The sequence below is a fragment of the Magnolia sinica genome, chromosome 12 (genome assembly GCF_029962835.1).
Source record: "Magnolia sinica isolate HGM2019 chromosome 12, MsV1, whole genome shotgun sequence".
Taxonomy (NCBI): domain Eukaryota; kingdom Viridiplantae; phylum Streptophyta; class Magnoliopsida; order Magnoliales; family Magnoliaceae; genus Magnolia; species Magnolia sinica.
This window is the reverse complement of record NC_080584.1, coordinates 27,195,112-27,204,485: the sequence shown is the minus strand read 5'-3', so window position 1 is coordinate 27,204,485 and position 9,374 is coordinate 27,195,112.

Below are 9,374 nucleotides of genomic sequence, written 5' to 3'. Positions count from 1 at the left end.
TAGAAGTAGGTCATTTCGGATACATAAGTCGAATGTTATTTTACATGTGATTGGAATCAAATTATTGACTGCCCTTTTCTTTTTTTCAAAAATAATAATAATCAAGTGATTTGTTGATTTGCAATGAAAGAAATTGAAAGAGGGGGGAAATGGGCGAAAGAGAAATTCGTTTGTATGATCTTAAATAAGAGATTAAGGGACACTTTGACAGTCGAATCCATTCATCTAGACTGCTCACTGGGTTCATTGCACATTTAATGAGAAACCTTGAAAGAAATCGCACTTATCTTACAAATATTTACCATTTGATTGATAGTCTTAAATACAACACCTAAGACCATTCATAGTCGAAGAGCACTCTAGACAAAAACCTGATCTTCTCACCTATAAATAGTGCTAGAATCTCGGAAGAAATCATCGATTTAATTATAGTATTCAAGCCAATCTTCTTCGAACTTCTGAGAGATAATTTTGTGCTCCATCTAAGCTAAGTGTGCTTATTTAATATCTTCTTTCCTTAGCTTTATTTTAATTGATTTTGTTTCGCTATTCCAATCTGATTTGAAAAGAGGAATTGTTATTCCCTTTCTTTGGAATCAAAATCAATTAAGGCAAGCCTCTTTTGGTTTAATTTAAAATCAATTAGATCTAGAACCATTGTAATCGAGTCTTGGACATTGAACTTGGACATTCAATCATCTACTTTGATTTGGTTCTACCGGCTACAACGAAGAAGATATTCGGTATTTTACATATTGTAAATTCCTTTCTATTATTTTGGTTTCTTTCAAGATTTGCCGGAAAAATCTTGTTATTTTGGTTATCTGAGGAGAGCCAGGAAAACTCCGAAGTGGGGGTTTTTTAATTGTGTAAGCCCACATACAAAGACACAATTGTAAGGGTTTTGGGTGAACCTGGGAAAACCTATCTTTAGTGAACGCTAATATCCCCTGTGTGAGGATATTAGGAGTGGAGTAGCTTTTTGTGTGGCTGTTGGATAACAGTTGGTGAACACACAGGCGAACCACTATAAATCCTTTGAGTTGTGGTTGATTGATTTATTCTTTTAATTGTTTTTATTCTTTTTGTGGGATGTATGTATGCTGGTGAATGTTGTAATTATTTCAAGCTTTGTGAGAATGTTGTAATAGCTTAGAATTTACTTTCTGCTATTCCTTTATAAGTTTGTTTTTCAATTTCATTTTGAAAGTTGTTCCAGCAAGGTTGCCCTGCCATTTTTATGGTGTATGGCTGTCCCTAGAACAATACATCTTTAATTACAAGTTATTTCAATTCAGTTCATATTTATTTTTGTATTCCTCTTCGATTTGAGACTTGATACAAAGACCTTTCTAGAAATAAGGTTGTCCTACCATAAACTCTGTTTTTGGTGTAAGGTTGTCCTTAGAATAACGTTTGTATCAACCTCTCAAGATCTGAATTTTGAGGTTGTTTTTCTTTCCTGCATTATTATTTAATTTGGCTATCATTTTCTTTATTATTCCGCTGTTATAAGTTTTTATTTGGCATTGTCCTATTCACCCCCCCTCTAGGACATATAGCTTGGCCTTTTCAAGGCTTCGACTAGTCCTGGGGACTGTTCGACCAGTCGTAGGAACAGTGTCGACTGCATCTTCGACTAGTCGTAGACCTACGACTCAAAGAACAGCATTGAAATTCGGCCACCTACGACCAGTCGAAGGGATCCTACGACCAGTAGAAGGAGACCTACGACCAGTCGTGAAACTGTCAAATCTTATCACGCCCGAATTTTCAAATATCTGTTGGTTCTACAACTAGTCGTAGAGGTCCTTAGACCAGTTGAAGGTGTGATTTGCTCACCTATAAATAGAGCACGAATCTCAGAATAAAACAAGTAATTCAAGTTAATTTAATTCGGTCTTCTGAGAGATAAGTCGGTGCTCCATTTAAGCTAAGTGTGCATATTTAATATTCTCTTTCTTTAGCTTTGTTAATTGATTTTGTTTCTTGTATTCCAATCTAATCTGAAAAGAGGAATTGTTGTTTTCCTTTTTTTGGAATCAAAATCAATTAGAGCTAGCCCTTTTGTTTTAATTTAAAATCTATTAGAACCTAGAACCATTATAAAGTGAGTATTGGACATTGAACTTTGACATTCAAATCTCTACTCCGACTTGGTTCTTCTGGGCTGTTACAACGAAGGAGAAAATTAGGTATTTTATAATTTGTGTAATTTATATTGTTTGGTTTTATTTGAGGTTAAGCCAGACAAATCTCAAAGTTGTTGGTTATCTAAGGAGAGCCAGAAAATACAGAAGTGAGGGTTTTTGAATTGTGTAAGTCCTTTGAAAAAGACACAATTATGAAGGTTTTGGGTGAACCTATGAAAACCTATTTGATAGTGACTGCTAATATCCCCTGTGTGAGGATATTAGGAGTGGAGTAGCATTCTGTGTAGCTGTTGTTTAACAGTTGGTGAACACACAGGCGAACCACTATAATTCTTTGTGTTGTGGATGTATAATTTATATTTATTATCTTTTATCATTCAGAATTGTGGAATATACGTGTGAACGTGAATGTTGTAATCATTTCATTTCAAGCACAGTTGTGAATGTTGTAATAATTTAGATTTAAATTTCAGCATTATATTTTTGCTATCTCTTTATTACGTTGAGCTTCAGTTTCTCTGTTTGTTCTAGAAATAGGGTTGTCCTACCATAAACTTTGGTTTTTGGTGTAAGGTTGTCCTTAGAAGAATTTTTGTTTCTAATTCTCTATTTTAGGTTGCTTTCCATTCCTATACTGTGATTAGTGTATAGTGCTATCTTTTCTTTGTTTCATATTTCGCAGTATTTAAATTTAATTTGGCATAGTCCTATTCACCCCCCTTTAGGACATATAGCTTGGTCATTTCAAGTGGTATCAGAGCCTAATAGCTCGCTCTTATTACTTTTTATTTGGATTTAATTCATGAGCTAACGATCTAAGCTATATATAAGATGTCAAATTTTGATAAGCCTCCACCCTTTGATGAATCCAATTGTGCCTATTGGAAAGCCAGGATGAGGATCTTCCTCAAATCAATGGATGAGAGTGTGTGGCAAACCACAGTGACTGAATGGAACCCACCTACCACTGAAGTGACTGGTATTGAATGTTCAAAATCAATAAGAGTAACACCATATTTCTCATGGACCACCCATCAGAAAAATGAGAGTAGTGCCAATGCAAAAGCACTAAATGCAATCACTTGCGCACTATCACCAGATGAGTTCAAAAGAATCATATCTTGTGATACTGCAAAACAAGCCTGGGATATATTAAAAATGACACACGAGGGTACTACAATTGTCAAAAAATCTAAAGTCCAACTCCTCACAACCAAATTTGAAGAAATTCATATGGAGGAAAATGAAATGTTTATGTACTTTTACACAAGATTAAATGACATCGTAAACTCAATGTGGGGTCTTGGCGATAAAATCCCAGAAAGAAAGTGTGTGCAAAGATACTACGCTCACTTCCTGAACGGTTCAACTCTAAGGTAACCGCAATCCAGGAACTTCGTGATACGAATAATATGAGGGTAGAAGAACTAGTTGGTTCTTTATAAACCTATGAATTAAACTTTAAAGCTCTTAAAAGTAAATCTATTGCTCTCAAATCTTCTAAAGGTATTTCTCAAGAAAACTCGGATTTAGAAAATTCTGAAGACGATATGGCTCTTTTAGCGAAGAAATTTTACAAGATTTTCAAAAGCAAGAAAAGGGTAGATTTTCAAAAATCAAATGATAAGAAAAGATCTAAACCTAGATCTAAAAGTTGAAAGTCTTTGAAAGATAGTCAATGTTACAACTGCCAAGAGTATGGGCACTTAGCAAACAAATGTCCTAAAAAGGACAAAACAAAAAGAAAGGGTATATTGGCTACTTAGGATGAATCATCTGATTCTGAAGCTTATTCTAAATCAGAAGATTCTAAAACCGAGTCGGGCAGTGAAGTTAAAGCCCTTATGACTTTAGCCAAATTCACTTTTTCAGATCATGATGATTTGACTAGCGAAGAAAATCTGAATAGTGATTATGAAAATGAAAATGATCTTCAAGATACTTACAATGCCCTATACAAGGAAAGTTGCAAAATTGCTGTCAAACTTAAACTTCAAAAAGAAAAGTTTTTTAAACTCAAAGAAATTTATAAAATGAACAACTAAATAATGCGATTTAGATTTTAGAAAAGTCTCATATTTCAGTCTCTTATTTTAGAAAAGTCTCATATTTCAAATTGTTTTGAAAAGACAAAATGCGATTTAGATTTTAAAACCTCCCAGTTTAAAAATCTTAAATCTGAAAATGAACAACTAAATAATGAAGTCTCTTCTCTCTTGAGTTTAAAGGAAACCTGGAAATATTCCCAAGGTGATCCTAAATTAGAAAAACTCTTATCTGGATCGAGAAAATGTGGCAATCGATCCGGTCTGGGCTATGTTAAGAGTGTTCCTCCTAAACCAATGTATACTCCTCCCAAGTTTGTGAAAGGAGAGTCCTCAAACTCAAAAGGAAAAAGTACTTATCAAGGTTTTCCTAAAAATATAAAAACTTTTTAAAAACCTAAAAGCAGCCATGTCAACTTTAAAAATCAGAACCGAAACCCTCTTGTTGAAAAGATAGTAGATTTACTCAAGGAGCTCTTAAAATCTAACTCAGTAGGTCATTCTTACAACATCAGTCAGAAGAAGACCAACTATACTCCTAAACGCAAAACAGTTATGAAATGAGTTCCTAAAGTTGTCTGCTTAGTTGCTCACACTGCTTATAATGCCACAAGTCATTCAAAGTGGTACCTAGACAGTGGATGCTCAAGGCATATGATTGGTGATAAAGGTTTATTCACCGATCTCAAAGACATGACTGATGGTTCAGTCACATTTGGTGATGGCAGCAACTGCAAGATTATGAGCCAAGGTACTGTTCAACTCTATAACCTTCCTTTTTTTAAAAATGTTTTATATGTTGAAAGTCTAAAACATAACTTGCTTAGCATATCTCAAATATGTGACAATAACCATAGTGTACGGTTTTCTAATCAAAGCTGTGAGATTCTAAACAACAAGGGTTCAGTAATACTAACTGGACGTAGAACATCTGAAAACTGTTATATTGTTAGTGAATCCAGCTCATCTAATCAATCATGTTACATGGTCCAAACAGACGAGACTGATTTATGGCACAAACGTCTTGGACATGTACATTACTGAAATCTATATAGATTGAGCAAACGGGAACTTATAAGAGGTTTAATCAGACTACAAAAATTAGATAAAATATGTGGTGAATGCCAGATTGGCAAACAAACAAGGAACTCGCACAAAAAGGTGAATTCCAATACCACATCAAGACCACTCGAGCTTCTCCATATGGATCTAGTAGGACCTACCAGGATGGAAAGTCGAGGTGGCAAAAGATATATTTTGGTAATAGTAGATGACTTTACCAGATATACATGGGTTGTCTTCTTAAGGAACAAATCAAAAACCCTTGTAGAAGTAAAAAAGATTCTCAAAAGGATTCAAACTGAAAAAGGTTCTCAAGTCAGTAAGATTCGTAGTGATCATGGATCTGAATTTGAGAATAGTGATTTTGAAAAGCTCTGTAGCAACAGGGAATATTACATGAATTTTCAGCGCCCAAAACTCCACAACAAAATGGTATAGTTGAAAGGAAAAATAGAGTGCTTCAAGAAATGGCTAATGTCATGTTAAATAGTATGAAGCTCTCTAAGAATCTTTTGGCTGAAGCAGTCAATACAGCTTGCTATATTATTAACCGGGTTTACACTAATAAAGGTAATAATAAAACGGCTTACGAAATGTGGTTCGATAAAAAGCCTACTGTCAAATACTTTCGAGTTTTTAGCAGCAAGTGCTATATTTTATGAGATCGTGAAAATCTGAGAAAGTTTGATAAGAAGAGTGATGAAGGGATCTTTCTAGGATATTCTCTAAACAGTCGAGCTTATAGGGTTCTGAACAAAAGGACCGGTGTAATTCAAGAGTCCATCAATGAGGTCATTGATGATCACTTAAGCACACCTGTCTCAAGTTCAGATAATGATGAAGTTCTTGTAATTGATAAACCTGATACTTCATCTAATTAGACTGATTCTGAACTAAGGATTGTTAAAGATCATCCAACCACAGATTCTTGGAAACCCTCTCACTGGTGTTCGTACCCGTAGACAACTTAAGGATATATGTAATTATGTATGTTTTACATCTTAGATAGAACTATCTAACGTAAAAGAAGCTCTTGCTGATGTAAACTGGATTGTTGCGATGCAAGAAGAACTTAACCAATTTGTGAGAAATGATATTTGGCATCTCATACCTAGACCTAAAGATAAACACGTCATTGGAACCAAATGGATTTTCAAAAATAAGTCTGACGAACATGGCAATATAATTAGAAACAAGGCAAGACTAGTGGTACAAGGTTACACTCAAATTGAAGATATTGTGTAAGACCTGTACCCTAGTCCATACTATTCCGTATGCTTCCGCAATCCTTCCAATCGAATTTCGACAATCCTCGACCCGTATCCGATGTTTGCGCGCGAACCTAAACTGGGTCCAAAACTTATATCATAGCGATCGCACACCGACGTCGGCTCGATCCGAAACTTATATCATAGCGACCACATCGTCACCACAGTTCCAACTCCGTGACTCGCACACCGAACCGATACCCAGGCTAGGAGATGTGGGCCTGCGTTCATTCCGAAGAAACGCCGCGTGTTGCGATTATCGAGAAAATTTCTACGATATGTCCCATCAATCAATGTCAAGTACAAGCCTTACCTCAAGTACAACAACCCATCCCTACCTTTTTCAAAAGTCCACTCTCTCTCCACCTCACCATTCCCATTTATAAAATTTCAACCACAACCATACCTCTTTTACAAATTTTCAACCCAACCCATACCCTTCCTTACATCACCCCATCCATATCATTCCCATCACCTCACTCCTTCTCTCATTTCTCAAATCTCCCAAAGCAACCCAAAATTTTATACGTCCAAGCTTCCCCCTCCCAAATGCCAAGTGTGGCCCACTTTCCCTACTCTTTCATCTCCCATGTCAACCGTTAATCCATCATCTACCACCATTAAAAGTAAAGCCAAGGAGTTAAGGAGGCTAAGGGACCAAGAAGAAGACCGATAGGTGGGTGATCTACCGTTAATTCTCTCTTTAAGGGGCCCACTTATGATGGGACCGACTTAGTGTATGTGTTTGTGATTAAAGAAGGGCCCATAGTGGCAGGGTCCCTCCACTCCACCGATCTCTCCATATTTCTCTCTATTTTTTTTCTCTCTCTCTCTCTCCCTATTTTCATTGTGATGGTGTGGATCCCACCAATATATGTTATATCTACCCCGTCCATCAACATCAGACGGTGTGGCCCACCCTATTACAGATGATGATCCACACCATTCACTATGTAGATAGACCCAATACACCCTTCCTTATATATATATATATTATATTTTATATAATATATATATGATATATATAATATAATATATATTGTATACATATAATATAAGATATATATTATATATGTATATACATGCAGGTGGGCCACGTGCATGTGGAGCCCCACCATGACGCCTGTGTTTGCACCGTCCAGCGTCCCTGGACGCTGGACATGGGTTGGCTAACATGGAGTGTATGCATTGATGTGGGTGTGTACTTCAAGCTAACCAAATATATATATATATATAAAGGTGCTTTTGGGGTGGGCCGTTCATGTAGGCCCCACCTTGATGTATATGTATAATCCAAGCCGTCCATTCCATTCTCCAGCTCATTTTAGGCATTGAACCAAAAAAATGAAGTTGATCCCGTTTTCTAGCGGGCCATACCATAGGAAATAGCGGTATTACCATTGAAACCTACCTTGATCCTTCTGTTCGCCAAAAACAGCCATATATTGGACTCATCTGGTCAGTCTTGGACCGTGGAATCCAATGGCTGGAGTGGATCTGCCCAATGTGGGCCCCACCTATGAAAATCTGTAGAAAAATAGATTTTTTTTTAAAAAAAGAAAAGAAAAGGGAAGTAGTAGCGCTGCTGTTGCAGAGCGCACGCAGCGCAGTTGGCAGACGGTTGGGCTGGCCCTCACGGCCCCAGTTGTGGGCCCCACGGTGATGCATTTCGAACATCGACACCATGCATTTAATGGGTCACCTTGGACCAGGAGGTTACCCCAAAAATCAGCCGATACGGAACTCAGGTGGGCCACACCATCTAAAATCATGTGAAGACATGCCTAAAACATATAAAATCACTTGGTGGGGCCTACCTGAAATTTGGATGTGGCTGAAACTTGGTTTGAACCCTCAGCCAAGTGGGACGCACATAATGAGTGGGCTGGATTTGTGAACCACATCACGGTGGGCTCCCTGTCCATGTGATAAAAATAAATAAATAAATATCACGGTGGGCTCCCTAACCGTGTGACCCTATCAACAGGTTGTATGACAAATAAATGTTACGGTGGGCCCCAGTCCCACCCAGGTCCACGTGACCTTATGAACAGTTGGATGGCAAATAAATGGTACAGTGGGCCCCAGTCCCACCCAGGTCCACGTGAACATATGAACAGATTAGATGCAAATAAACAGTACAGTGGGCCCCAGGTCCGCGTGATCTTATAAACAGGTTGGGTGGAAAAATAAACATTATGGTGGGCCCCACTTATGTATTTATTGTGTCCACACCTTTCATCAGTGTGGACCTCCACCATGAAGTATGTGATTTATCTATGCCTTCCATCCCTATGGGACCTACCATGATGCATGAGTTTCATCCAAACTGTCCAACCATTTTGGAGATTATTTTAAGGCCATGTGTTGCGGCTCATCTTGGTGTAATTGTGGGCCATCCATTAAGGCCCACTTTGATTTGTATAAGGCCATTTGTTGAGGCCCATCTTAATGTATTTGTGGCCGCCCACTAAGGCCCATTTTGATATATATGAGACCATGGTTTGAGGCCCATTTGATGTACTGGAGGTCCATGGGTCAAGGCCCAATAGGACATACATAAGGCCCATTATAGTGTGATTCCACCATGGTATATGTGTCGACCTTTATAGCGGGCTATGCTTTGGGAGAAATGATGGTTTGATGTCCACATTGCAAGGATGATGTTGGTTGAATGTTCGCATTGTCACTCTCCCTAGGGCCCTTTGATAAGCCCATACCTGTAATGTGTAGGCCGTCTAGGCCCATCTTCGTTTTGATCAGAGCCCATCACCACATAACATGTATAGCATAGATCCATGATTCATGATCATACGCATTATATGTATGCCTGATATGAGAAGTGA